The 15,420-nt window shown below is 35.1% G+C and overlaps 1 protein-coding gene and 1 non-coding gene across 3 annotated transcripts in view; one reads left to right on the plus strand and one right to left on the minus strand.

The window, feature by feature from the left end:
- The window catches only part of WNK3 (WNK lysine deficient protein kinase 3), a 120,693-nt gene that overhangs the window by 99,290 nt on the left and 5,983 nt on the right, over nucleotides 1-15,420 (minus strand). The gene's annotated exons all lie outside the window — the stretch shown is intronic.
- LOC137757519 (small nucleolar RNA SNORD52) lies at nucleotides 12,573-12,640 on the plus strand. The gene has a single exon (XR_011072363.1). It is a non-coding gene; the product is annotated as a small nucleolar RNA SNORD52 (small nucleolar RNA).

Raw genomic sequence — 15,420 nt, forward strand, 5'->3', positions numbered from 1 at the left:
TCAGATAATGACCATTTAGTACACCCCATAGTCACTCAGTAATATCTTTTACTTTATTGAATATCTCTTATGTAAATATCGAAATTTTAGTCTTCTAAGACTTTACTTTTTAAATTTAACTTCTTAATCCATCTGGAATCCATTTCTGTACATGCAGTATTTTCATCTAGATGGTTAATCAGTTTTGCTAGCACCACTTAAACTATTCTTTTCTCATTGACTTGAAGAACATGTTTGTTGTATACTAAATTTCCAGCTACAATGGGTTCTGCTTCCTTCCACCAATCTGTCTATTCCTATGGCAGTAGCTTTCAGTATGTTTAATAACTGGTAAGACTAAGTCACTTTCCTATTCTTCATTATTTTCTTGGCTAATCTATTTATATTCCATAAAAAAATTAAGATCATTTTTTTCCATTAAAATAAAAGAGAATCAGGAATTCCCTGGCAGTCCACTGGTTAGGACTCTGCACACTCATTGCCAAGGGCCCGGGTTTGATCCCTGGTCGTGGAACTAAATCCCATAAGCTGCTCAGTGCAGCTTTACAATAGCAGCACTGTTTACAATAGCCAAGACATGGAAGCAACCTAAATGTCCATCAACAGATGGATAAAGAAGATGTGGTACATACATACAATGGAATGTTACTTGGCCATTAAAAAGAATGAAGTTAGGGTTAGCTGTGACAAAGTGAGAGAGTGGCATGGACATATATACACTACCAAAAGTAAAATAGATAGCTAGTGGGAAGCAGCCGCATAGCACAGGGAGATCAGCTCAGTGCTTTGTGACCACCTAGAGGGGTGGGATAGGGAGGGTGAGAGGGAGGGAGACGCAAGAGGGAAGAGATATGGGAACATATGTATATGTATAACTGATTCACTTTGTTATAAAGCAGAAACTAACACACCATTGTCAAGCAATTATACTCCAATAAAGATGTTAAAAAAAATAAAAATAAAAATAAATAAAAAGAATGAAGTAACGCCATCCGTGGCAACATGGATGGACCTGGAGATTGTCGTGCTGATTGAAGTGGGTCAGACAGAGAGGGAGAAATATTGTATGATATCGCTTATATGCGGAATCTAAAAAAAATGATAGAAATGAACTTACTTGCAAAGCGGAAACAGATTCACGGACTTAGCGAACTTGTGGTTGCCAGGAGGGAAGGATAGGGGGGAGGGATGATTAGAGAGTTTGGGACTGATGTGTACACAGTACTATATTTAAAATGGATGGCCAACGGGGACCTGCTGTATAGCACAGGGAACTCTGCTCAGTATTATGTGGCGGCCTAATTGGGAAAGGAATTTGAAAAAGAATAGATACATGTATATGTGTAACTGAATCACTTTGTTGTGCAGCTGAAACTGGCACAATATTGTTAATCAACTATACTCCAATATAAAATAAAAAGTTTAAAAATAAATAAATAAATAAAATACAAAATAAAATAAAATAGAATCCCCTGGAATCTTAATTGGAAACATATATATAAAATTTTGGAGAAAACTGGCATCTAAAAACCATCTAAGAACATGGCTTTCCATTTGTCCAGAGCTTCAGTAAGATTTTTTTTGTGCAGGGCGGGGGTTGGGAGAAAGAGCTGATAGTCTCTCAGCTTCTTTCTCCTGAGCCACATATTAAATTTTATTTTAAATTTTATATCTAGTAAAATTGACTCTTTTTGGTGTACAGTTTCATGAGTTTCAACAAATGCATAAAGTCATGTAACCACTGCCACAATTAAAATACAGAACAGTTCCATCACTCCCCCCAAAAAACTCCCTTGCACCATCCCTTTATAGTCAAACTCTCACCTCACCCTTAAATTCTAGAAACCACTGATCTGTTTATTATTCCTATAATTTTGTCTTTTCTAAAAACTCTTATAAATGAGAAGAAAGCCTTTGAGCCTGGCATCTTTCACTTAGCATAATGTCTTTTAGATTTATCCTTATTTTGCAAGTATCAATAGTATGTTGCTTTTAATTGTTGAATAGTATTCCACCTATGGATGAACCATAGTCGGCTTATCCATTCCCCAGATGAGGAGCATTTGGGTGATTTCAATTTTGAGTAATTACAAATAAAGCTACTATAAATATATTCATGTACACATCTTTGTGTGAACATAGGTTTTCTTGGGTAACTATCTCAAATAGGATTGATTGGTCATAAGGTATGCTTAACTTTATAAGAAAAAGACAGCAATATATGAGAGTTTCTCTGCATTCTTCATCCTCACCAACAGCTGGTACTGTCAGGTGGCTTTTCTGGTTTGGTTGGTTTTAGACATTCTAATAGTTGTACTGGAGTATGAGATTATGGTTTTAATTTCCTTTTCCTTAACAATATAATTTCCTTATTTAAAGCATCTTCTTACACACTTACTTGCCATATATCTATCTTCTTTGGTGAGATGTCTGTTCAAATCTTTAGCCCATTTTAAAATTGGGTTGTTTTACCTTGTTAAGTTTTGAGAGTTCTTTACAGATTCTGGACACAAGTCCTTTGTCACATATGTGATTTGAAAATATTCTCTGCCAGGGGACTTCCCTGGTGGCGCAGTGGTTACGAATCCGCCTGCCAATGCAGGGGACACACGTTCGATCCCTGGTCTGGGAAGATTCCACATGCCGCGGAGCAACTAAGCCGGTGCACCACAACTACTGAGCCTGCGCTCTAGAGTCCACAAGCCACAACTACTGAAGCCTGTGTGCCTAGAGCCTGTGCTCTGCAACAAGAGAAGCCACCACAATGAGAAGCCCACACACCGCAATGAAGAGTAGACCCCTCTTGCCGCAACTAGAGAAAGCCCACGCGCAGCAATGAAAACCCAATGCAGCCAAAAATAAATAAATAAAATTAAATATTTAAAAAAGAAAATATTCTCTGCCAGTCTGTGGACTGTCTTTTCATTCTCTTAACGTGTCTTTCATAGAGCAAAATATTTTAATTTTGATGAAGTTCAATTTATTGATTTTTTTTCTTTGGATCATGATTTCGTTGTTATATCCAAGAACTCTCTGCCTAACCAAAATTTCAAAAAGATTTTCTCATATGTTTTCTTCTAGAAGTTTTAGTTTCTTGTTTTACTTTTTAGGTCTATAATTTATTTTGAGTTAAATTTTGTATAATGTATGAGATTTAGGTCAAGGTTCATTTTTTTGAATGTGTGTCCAATTGTTCCTGCAGCTTTTGTTGAAAAGACCATCCTTTCTATGCCGAATTAACATTGCACCATTTTCCTTTTTAAAATCACTTGACCATATGTGTTTGGGTCTATTTCTGAACTCTATTCTGTTCCACTGATCTGTGTGTCTACCTTTTTGCCAATACCATACATGTATTATTACTATACCTTTAGAGTAAGTCTAGAAATCAGTTAACATGAATTCTTCAAACTTCTTCTTTATCAAAATTGTTTCAGCTATTCTAGTTCCTTGCCTTTCCTTATTAGTTTTAGAAACAGCCTGTCAACGTGTAAAAAAATTCCTGCTGGGATTCTGATATAATTCTTTTGAATTCCTAGGTCATATGGAGAGAATGAACATCTTAACAGCAGTGAGTCTTCCAACCAACCAATCCATTTATTTAGATCTTCGATTTCTTTTAACAGTGTTTTTTAGTTTTCAGCATACAGATTCTACACATACTTTGTTATTTATACTTAAGTATTTCATTTTTTGGCGCTACTGTAAATGGTACTTTTTAAAAATTGCAATTTCCAATTATTCCTTGCTACTGTAGGAGATATAATTGGTTATCACATGGTATGTGTCCTTTTGCAAATTATTTTGCTCAATATTACATTTTTTATATTTATGTATTTTGATATGTATAGTTCTAGTTTATTTAACTATTATATAGTATCTCATTAGACAGTTCTACCACAATTTAGCCATTCACCCATTGATGGGCATTTGGACTGATCCAAGTTTTCTTTATTATAAACAATTTTGCATCGCAAATTCTTGGGATGCTTCCTTGCCCTGATATTAAGAGGGGGAAAAAATAGCTTAAATCCCCTTTCTACATCGTCTTACTAACTGGCCTATTTAACTTTTCTTCTTTTTCTCCTGTACATTTTGGGTTTATATTTTGATTAGGAGTAATCCATTACTTAAGATTTAAACTGTGTTATCAATGTGAAAAATCTAGACAGCAGGTATTACGAATGTTCTAAGATTTTCAACTTTGTTCTATATTTGAAATGTTTCATACGAAAATGTTAGGAAAATTTGTTGTCAAATGTGCATATCATATTCTCTTATAATTCTTTTAACTCTTCCAGAGCTGGCTATGTTGCATTTCTCATATCTTCTCTTATGTATTTTTTGCCCTCATATTTTCTTTCATCAGGTTCATTAATCATTTTACAGAGAGCCCAAAATATTAGAATTTCATATCTTTATATTTATAATTTTTGATTAATTTCTGTTATCGTTATTAATTCCCTCTTCCTTTATTTTGCTTTCTTTTACTGTTATTTCCCTAATGTCTTAAGATAGGTACTAAATTCCTTCTATCGGGTTGGCCACAGGTTTGTCCAGTTTTTTCCATAAGATGGCTCTAGTAGCACTTAGTAGTCTTTAACTTCATTCAAAACAATTTTGTTAGATTGTATGTGACAGCTGTCATATCAGCGTGCGTTTAAACAAAGACATCAAAATTGGTGAATTTTTGTGTAGTAATTTTAATATTGAAGATGGAAGGAAAAAAGCGACATTTTTGGCATATTATACTTTATTATTTCAGGAAAGGTAAAAACTCAACCAAAATGCAAAAAACGATTGGTGCAGTGTATGGAGAAGGTGCTGTGACTGATCGAACGTGTCAAAAGTGGTTTGCGAAGTTTCGTGCTGGAGGGTTCTCGCTGGACGATGTTCTACAGTTGGGTAGACCAGTTGAAGTTGATAGCCATCAAATCGAGACATTCATTGAGAACAATCAACGTTATACCATGTGGGAGATAGCCGACGTACTCAGAATATCCAAATCAAGCATTGAAAATCATTTGCACCAGCTTGGTTATGTGAATTCCTTTGATACTGTACAATAATGTGGAGCGGAAGAGATCGTGGAGCAAGCGAAATGAACCACCACCAACCACACCTAAGGCTGGTCTTCATCCAAAGAAGGTGATGTTATGTATATGGTAGGATTGGAAGGGAGTCCTCTATTATGAGCTCCTTCTGGAAAACCAAACGATTAATTCCAACAAGTACTGCTCCCAATTAGCCCAACTGAAAGCAGCACTTGACGAAAAGCATCTGGAATTAGTCAACAGAAAACGCATAATCTTCCATCAGGATAACGCAAGACCACATGTTTCTTTGATGACCAGGCAAAACCTGTTACAGCTTGGCTGGGAAGTTCTGATTCATCTGCCATATTCACCAGACATTGCACCTTCGGATTTCCATTTATTTCGGTCTTTACAAAATTCTCTTAATGGAAAAAATTTCCATTCCCTGGAAGACTGTAAAAGGCACCTGGAAGAGTTCTTTGCTCAAAAAGATAAAAAGTTTTGGGAAGACGGAATTATGAAGTTGCCTGAAAAATGGCAGAAGGTAGTAGAACAAAAGGGTGAATACGTTGTTCAATAAATTTCTTGGTGAAAATGAAAAATGTGTCTTTTATTTTTTCTTAAAAAACGAAGGCACTTTTTGGCCAACCCAACAGTTACTGTTCATTAATAATGAAGACATTTTAGCTGATAAATTTTCTTCTGGGTATAGCTTTTACAATGACTCACAAGTTTTGTTGCAATGTCTTCTTTTTCATTGCTTTCCAGGTAGTTTATACTTTGAGTTTTGATTTTCTCCTTGATCCAAACTTTACCTAGGAGTGTGATTTCTGATCTCCAATTAGTTAAGAGTTTTTTTGTTACTTGTTTCATTATTTATTTCTAATTTTATTGAGTAATGCAGAATATAAAATCTCATTTCTTTTAACTTAAGGTTTTCTTTGGGCCACATATTTAACCAACTTTTTTAGTGGCTTGTAGACCATAAAAATGTATATTCCCCATTTGGAAAATATAAGCTTCTATATATCCATCAAATGGAGTTTGTGGGTTATATAATTCAGTTCCTCTATACTTATTCACTTTTCGTCTGCTTGATCTGCACCTGAAATTTCCTACTACAGCTATATGTTTATCCATTTTCCTTTAATCTATTAGAGGTTCTGAATTTAAAATATTAGCCAGAATCTTTTTGGTGCCTATAAGTCTTTATCACAGGTCTTTATCTTCTTAAACTGTGAAGTAAATAACTTTATAATACCCTGTTTAATGCTTTAAGTTTACTTTCTTTCTTCTATGATAGATATTAATATTGGTTGGTACTCCTGCAAGTGCAATCTGTCCACATTTGATATAGCAAAAGATATATTTAATTTTACTCCTTCCATCGTATTTTAGGTTCTTTATTTATTTTACTTTGCTGTTTCCTTTATTCCTGTTAACTTAAAAATATATCATATTAGTTGAGACACAGTTGTAGAGAACAGACATATGGACACCAAGGGGGAAAAACTGCGGTGGGGTGGGGATGGTGGTGTGCTGAATTGGGCGATTGGGATTGACATGTATACACAGATGTGTATAAAATTGATGACTAACAAGAACCTGCAGTATAAAAACAAACAAACAAAACAACTAATACTAAACTTTCATTGGGTTATTTGTATGGAAATATGTTAATATAAATGTTTCAGACATTACATGAAATTTCTAAAAATCTTATATGTTCTGGTATAATGTTATAAGTCATAATTCTAGTTATTACTTTAAAATGTATATCTCAGAAATAAAAAAAAAAAAAGATTAACTATGAGTTGAACCTGGATGATGGATACAGAAGAGTTCATTATACTGCTATTTTTGTTTATATTTTATTGTTTTTATTGTTTTCTATAATAAAATGTTTTTAAAAATTAAAAAATAAAATATCATATTTTTTTCCTTTTTGCTAGTGGTTAGCTTCCTTTTCCTGACACTCAAAATCAATCACTACTAAACTAGTTCAGCAAAGTTGCAGGATACAAAATCAACACTCAAAAATAAGTTGTGTTTCTAGAATATAAAGGGATATCCTGCATAAAGTTGGGAACCCCAAGGGGGATAGCACTGATGTAATGATTAATTATAAATAAATTCACCCTAATGAAAAAGGAAAAAAAAATTGTGCTTCTATACACTAAAATAAATAATCCCAAAAGGAAATTAAGAAAATAATTCCATTTATAATAGCATCAAAAAGAATAAAATATCTAGGAAGAAACTTACCTAAGGAGGCAAAAGACTTATAACACTTAAAACTACAAAACATTGCTAAAATTATAGAAGACATAAATAGAAACACATCCCATGTTTATGGATTGAAAACCTTAATACTGTTATGATGTCAATGCCAAAAGAGATCTGCAGATTCTATCAAAATCCCATTTTTTTGCAGAAATAAAAAAAAACCATCCTAAAAAACCCAGAAATTAAAAAAAAAACCCATCCTAAAATTCATACAGAATCTCAAGGGACCTCAAATAACCAAAACAATCTTGAAAAAAGAACAAAGTTGGAGTTCTGGACTTCAAAACTTACTACAAAGCTATAGTAATCAAAACACTGTGATACTGGCATAAAGATCAATGGAATAGACTATAGAGCTAGAAATAATCCCTCGTCAAATAGATGATTTTCTACAAGGGTGTCAAGATCATTCAATGGAGAAAGGATTGTCTCTTCACAAAAGGTTGGAGAAACTGAGTATCCATGTGCAAAAGAATGAAGAACTTATAAAAACAGAGAGCAGAATAGTGGTTACCCTTACCTTACACCATATACAAAAATTAACTCAAAATGCATCAAAGACCTAATAACCATAAGAGGTAAAATTATAAAACTTTTATAAGAAAACATAGGGGAAAAATCTTCATGACACTGGGTTTAGCAATGAATTTTTAAGTGAAAGCACACAGGCAACAAAAGGTAAAATATATAAATTGAACTTAATCAAAATTAAAAACTTGTGCATTAAAGGCACTATAAGACAGTGAAAAGGCAATCTACAGAATAGGAGAAAATATTTGCAACTAATAAAATAAACTAATAAAATCTAATAAGGGATTAATACTCAGAATATATAAAGAACTCCTGTCACTAAACAACAACAGCAACAACAACAACCCAATTCAAAAATTGGCAAAGGACTTGAATAGACATTTTTCCAAAACAGAAATACAAATGGTGAATAAGCACACAAAAAGAGGCTCAACATCTCTAGTCATTGGAGAAATGCAAATCAAATCCAGAATGAGATGCCACTTCACACCCATTAGGATGGCTATTAAAAACACACACACACACACACAGAAAATAACAAATATTGGCAAACATGTGGAGTAAATAGAACCCTTGTTCATAGCTGGCGGGAATGTAAAATGAATGCTATGGAAAACAGTATGGCAGTTCCTAAAAAACTGAAATATGATCCAGCAATCCCACTTTCTGGGTATATACCAAAAAGAATTGAAAGCAGGGACTTGAGCAGATATTTGTACACTAATATCATAGCAGTGTTATTCATAATAGCCAAAAGGTGGACACAATACAAATGTCCATCAATGGATGAATGGATAAAACAAGTGTGGTATATACATACAAGTTCAGTCTTAAAAAGGAATGAAATTCTTATACATGCTACAGTACGGATGAATCTTGAAAACATTATGCTAAGTGAGATAACCCAGACACAAAAGAACAAATATTGTATGATTCCACTTATATGAGATACCTAGAATAGACAAATTCATAGAGACAGAAAGTAGAATAGTGGCTACCAGGGGATGGGAAGAGTGGGGAATGGGGAGTTGTTTTTTTTTTTTAACATAGTCATTGGAGTGCAATTGCTTTACAATGTTGTGTTAGTTTCTGCTGTATAACAAAGTGAATCAGCTATATGTATACATATATCCCCATATCCCCTCCCTTTTGCATCTCCCTCCCACCCTCCCTATCCCACCCCTCTAGGTGGTCACAAAGCACTGAGCTGATCTCCCTGTGCTATGCAGCTGCTTCCCACTAGCTATCTATTTTACATTTGGTAGTGTATATATGTCGATGCTACTCTCTTACTTTGTCCCAGCTTACCCTTCCCCCTCCCCGTGTCCTCAAGTCCATTCTCTACGTCTGCATCTTTATTCCTGTCCTGCCCCTAAGTTCATCAGAACCTTTTTTTTTTTAGATTCCATATATATGTGTTAGTAAGTTTCTGACTTACTTCAGTCTGTATGACAGACTCTAGGTCCATCCACCTCACTACAAATAACTCAATTTCGTCTCTTTTTATGGCTGAGTAATATTCCATTGTATATATGTGCCACATCTTTATCCATTCATCTGTCGATGGACACCTGAGTTATTGTTTCATGGGTACAGAGTTTCAGTTTGGGATGATGAAAAAGTTCTGGAACTGGGTGGTAGTGAGGGTGAACGTACTTAATGCCACTGAATTGTACACTTAAAATGGTTAAAATGGTAAATTTTATGTTATGTACATTTTGTCACAATAAAAATTTATTTTAAAAAAGAGTTAAGGAACTTATAGTATTTGTCTTTCTCTGACATCTCACTGAGCACAATGCCTTAAAGGTCTTTCTATGTTGTCACAAATGGCAGGATTTCCTTCTTTCTCATGGCTGAATAATATTCCACTGTATACGTATACACATCACATCTACTTTACCCATTCTTCTGCTGACAGACACTTAGGTTATTGCCATATCTTGGCTACTGTGAATGCTGCAATGAACATGGGTATGCAGATATCCCTTCAAATTACAAATATCATACATTTATATGTGGAGTCTAAAAATCTGAACTTGTAAAATCAGAGTAGAATAGTGGTTACCAGGGGCTGAGGGGTAGGGGAATGTTATTTCAGGGTACAAACTTACAACTAGTAGAGAAATAAGTTCTAGAGATCTAATATACAGCATAGTGATTATAGTCAACAATACTGTATGGTAAACTTCAAAGTTCCTAATAGACTAAATCTTGGCTGTTCTCAACACAAAAAAGAAATGATAAATATGTGACATGCATGATAAAGGTGTTAACTAACGTTACTATAGTGATCATATTGCAATATATAAATGTATCAAACTAACAGTTGTACACCTTAAACTTACACATTGTATCTCAATTTTTTTTAAAGCCTGAAAAAAAAAAGAGTTAAGGAACTCAAAGAACAAAAGCAAGGAACAACAAACTTAGAAGAAAGCAAGTAAACAAGTAAAGTGTTTATGCTTTTCTAGCTAACCTAAAATGACTAATAAATCCTAAATGTCCCTGTAATTAGCTAGGAGTCATCCTCTCATGATAGATCAGCAGATCTACTCTGAAGAATAATGAATAAATTGTGATGCCTTCTGATTAAATTAGCAGAACACAAGTCTTTCATGTACCAAACTAAATTACTCCACTTTATCCTTTGATCCTATGGATCAAAAGTAGTCAGCATTAAGAGTAAACAGCTTTACAAAATTACAACTGCTGTCCCAGACATAATGCTGGAGGTAAAGTCCACTAAAAAGGTATGGCCAAGATCTTCAAAGGTCCACTTCTAATTCAGTGAGAGGAAAGTAAACCTGTCAAACTAGCACCAAAATCAGAGGAAAGTTTTCAGCTACTATAGTAATCCTCCTTTAAACACAGATAGATTGACACACAGACACACACACACACACTCTATTGTATTAATGATAACCACTTTGATAAGGTAATTTTCACATGTCGCCAATGAGTAGAGTTCGTACTCAAGAAAGGAGTGATGAACTACAAAAGGCAAACTAGAGAGCAGTGATAGCTAATGGAGCTGACAGAGTCGGAAATTTATAGTCTACAAAAATGATCCCTAAATCTACTGTCTCCAGTAGTAAGGTCACCAAAAAATAGTATCAAATATCAATTTTTCAGTGTTACAAATATTAATTTATATGGCTGATAAATATAATAGAGGTCAAATACAAATTTACCAAACAGATTTTAACTTATCCACACTTCTTTAAAAAGAAATACTGTCCTCATGTTAACTAAACACTTAATCTATTATAATATACGGAATGCTAAAAATGTATGCAAAACCTTTCCTGAGACAAGGCACAATACCAACATGACTAACCTGCATATGTATTTATTCAAGATAAGAAGTATTTAGTTTCCAAAAGGTAAACTATGGCGTTATCAGCTATGTCTCTTAATGCAAACACCAACAATGAACTACAGAACCAGGTCAGAGGCTATGTGGATCTGTTTCTGCAAACGTGAAAAAAGGAAGAAATCATCAACATTGTTCTAAAAGCTGTATTATAAAATAACTTGTTCAAGTAAAGATGAATGCTATGAAGGCTTCAAAATGGTTCTTAAATATCAATGAATATTCTGGATAAATATGAGGTTACTCAGTATTTTATCACTAACATTTACTGAATACTCAAACATGTACCATGTGCTTTATAAGCATTATCTCTAATTCTCAACGTTTTATTTCTCAAGCTGAACAGTAGGTACACAATTTCCATTATGTTATTCTTTATTCTTTTTTTGGATATCAGAAATATTTATTATATTTTTCTTTTTAAAAAAAGTGAAAAAGTAAAGCTCCAGAATGCTAAACTGCTTAGCTTGTCCAAGGTACCTAACTGGCGCAGGCAAACTGGAACTTAGGTCTGCTGTATTATGAATCCCAAGTACTTCCTAGTTCAAAGCTCTGCCTCTCAGAAACAATATTCACAGTAATGACTACAGATACCTCATTCACAAACCACTTTCCATGGAGAGATATGTGTAAAACTAAATGAAATAAACACACACTAGGGTAATTATAATTTGTAAATGGTAACATCAAAGTATTAATCAAGAAATCAGCATATAATAATCACAGTTTGGCCATATGAGCATGTTAAAGCTTTTAGACCACAATGGTATGTATTAATACCTAAAGAAAAGTGCTCATCGATGCTGGTAAAGATAACATATGGAAAGGGGGATGAACCACAGACATAACCAGGTTCACTTGTCTTCCAGTACTGTTGAACAAAGAGGATGTCCTCATCCAGTTAGGACCTGAGCATCCAGTTCATTCGGTCAGTATACTGTCTTAGCAGGACACACAGGAACATCTAGTACCTTTGTTCTGACACTGTACTTACTAAGCCAGCTTCTGATTATAATTTAGCTTCCCATGTATCTAACCTACAGACCAATTAGACCATATGACCTAACAACTATATCAGATAAAATTAATTCATTAATTCATTCTAAATTAATAAATTTCTGTCCTAAACCTAGGCATTTGAGTTAGCACAAGTCAGTCTCCCCAACGTGTCCAACCACCTCTGGACACTGACAAAAGGTGAAGGCCAGACATTGATCCATGGCAACACAACCATGAAACTGTTCCTCAGAGCCCCCAAGCCAGAGAGTGTCCTTAAATGACACCATTAACTAGTACCCTTTGAGCTTCAGCAGTTAAGTTTAATGTTAAGAACCTTATTTTACAGGAATGATGATTTCTCAGACTAGAGTCTCTGACGCTGGTCCTGAAGCCCAAAATTAAGTTCTAACTCATTTGGGGGGAAAAAAAGAATCTTATTTTAAACAGTGTCCATTTAAGAAATCATTTGTTGTAAAATGGTTAAAAACATGAAAGAGTGATCTGCTCAAATAAGTAATGAGGAGGAAATTCTTAAATCATCTATGTAAGTGTTTTATATATACAATTGATGGACTATAAATCCTTACTCTACCCCTTTGGGAAAGTTACTTAATGTATCTAAACCTCACTTCTACCACCTGAAAACTAATCATCCCTACCTCATATAACTATTGCAAGATTAAATAAAATATTCAAATTAAGTACCTGCATAAGTACTCAATTAATACTAATTTTGATAAATGCAAAAGTGTATGACACCATTATTAATAACTTAAGATATACTAAAGTTCCTCAATGACAAATTTCCCCGATTGTTGGGTTTTCAGAAACTTAACAGTCATACTTAAGAAGAGACCACATAAAACTAAGAGGTAATTCCAATTAATAAATGTAGAAGGAATGTGGGAAATAGGAAATAACCATTAGAACACCAGAGTAATACTTATTACAGGAAAAATACACCAATGGATGCCAAAATAATAAGGGAAAGTTTGAGGAGAAACAGATATTTGCATAGTCTCAAAGTATCTATTCCCAAGATATTTATTAATCTACAAAGGGAAAATATTAATTTACAATAAAGAATACCTATCAGGGGCTTCCCCGGTGGCGCAGTGGTTGAGAATCTGCCTGCCAATGCAGGGGACACGGGTTCGAGCCCTGGTCCGGGAAGATCCCACATGCCGTGGAGCAACTGGGCCCGTGAGCCACAACTACTGAGCCTGTGCGACTGGAGCCTGTGCTCCGCAATAAGAGAGGCCGCGATAGTGAGAGGGGCCCACGCACCGCGATGAAGAGTGGCCCCCGCTTGCCGCAACTAGAGAAAGCCCTCGCACAGAAACGAAGACCCAACACAGCCAAAAATAAATAAATAAATAAATTTAAAATAATACAGACATACATTTAAAAGAAAAAAAAAAGAATACCTATCAGACACCACCCTAACCAAATGATGAAGGCTATCATAACCAGTAATCCATATCGACATCATGTACCCCCTGCTATGATGCACTGAGAAGGGTACATCATTTCTATGGTATTCTTGCCAAAATTTACAGCCTAAATCTAATCATGTGAAAACATAAGACAAACCCAAATTAAGGAACACTCTACAAACTAACTGAGCAGTACTCATTAAAAGTTCAAGATCATGAAAAAAAAAGAAAAAAAAGTTCATCATGAAAAACAAAGATTGAAGAACTGTCACAGATTGGAAGAGACTAAAGGGACATAACTACATGCAATGTGGGATCCTGAACTGGATCATACCATTGAAAAAAGAACACCAGTAGGAAAACTGGTGAAATCCAAACAAGTTCTGTACTTTAGTTAATAGTACTGTAGTAATACTAATTTCTTAAGTTTTGATAAATGTTCTCTGATTAAAATATTAGCATAAGGGAAAATTGAGTGAAGGACATACAGGAACTTCTATACTATCTTTGCAACTATTCTGTTAGTAGCAAATTATCTCAAAATAAAAAAGAAAACTAAGTAGTAAAGGAGTAGTATCCATGTTGCTTGCTATTCCCAACCCTACCATTTCTTTCAAACAAATCTATATTTAACAGCCCTTTCATCTTTTCACTAATTCCAATCTCCAAGCCTTCTTCTTACTGACTATAAACTCCCTCTACTGTAAGCTTTATGAAAATGGTGCCTGTGTCTGCTTTTTATCCCCATTACGTCCCTAGCACTTAGCACAGTTCTGGTACACTGTAGGTACTGAATATTTATTTGTTGAATAAATGAACAAATGAATGAATGATAGCTATGTGTACTGTATTCATTTCCTATTGCTGCTATAACAAATTACCACAAATTTAGTGGCTTAAAACAACACAAATTTATTATCTTCCAATTGTAGAGATCAAAAATCCAAATGAGTCTCTCTCAACTAAAATCAAGGTGTTGGCAAGGCTGTGTTCCTTCTGTATGCTCTAGGGAAGAATCTGTTTCCTTGCCTTTCCCAGCTTTTAGAGGTTGCCCACATTCCTATCACTCCAACCTCAGCTTCCATTGTCAGATCTCCTTCTGACTAATGGCCATCCTTCCTCTCAAAAGGACCCTTGTGGGACTTCCCTGGTGGTCCAGTGGTAAAGAATCCGCCTTCCAATGCAGGGGACGTGGGTTCGATCCCTGGTCGGGGAACTAAGATGATCCCACACGCTGCAGGGCAACTAAGCCTGTGCAGCACAACTACTGAGCTCGCGCATGTCAACGAGAGAGCCCGCGTGCCACAAACTACAGAGCCCACACACCCTGGAGCCTGCACACCACAAACTACAGAGCCCACACACCCTGGAGCCCATGAGCCACAACTAGAGAGAGAAAAACCCGCACATCACAACTAAAGAGAAGCCCGCACGGCGCAACGAAAGATCCCGCGTGCCGCAACTAAGACCCAACGCAGCCAAATAAATAAATAAATATTTTTTTAAAAAAAGGATCCTTGTGATTACACTGGGCCTACCCAGATAATCCAGGATAATCTACCTATCACAAGACCTTTAATTTAATTGTAGCTGCAAAATCCATTTTGCAATGTTACGTAACATATTTATAGGTTCCAGGGATTAGGACATGAACATCTTTGGGGCGCAATTATTCATTCAGCCAACTAGATGTATCAATTTGTTATCTATCAAGCAGATAGTTAGCTCAAAACTAACTCATTGAACTAACTGGGGA

The sequence above is a fragment of the Eschrichtius robustus genome, chromosome X (assembly GCF_028021215.1).
Source record: "Eschrichtius robustus isolate mEscRob2 chromosome X, mEscRob2.pri, whole genome shotgun sequence".
In the NCBI taxonomy this organism is placed as follows: Eukaryota; Metazoa; Chordata; class Mammalia; order Artiodactyla; family Eschrichtiidae; genus Eschrichtius; species Eschrichtius robustus.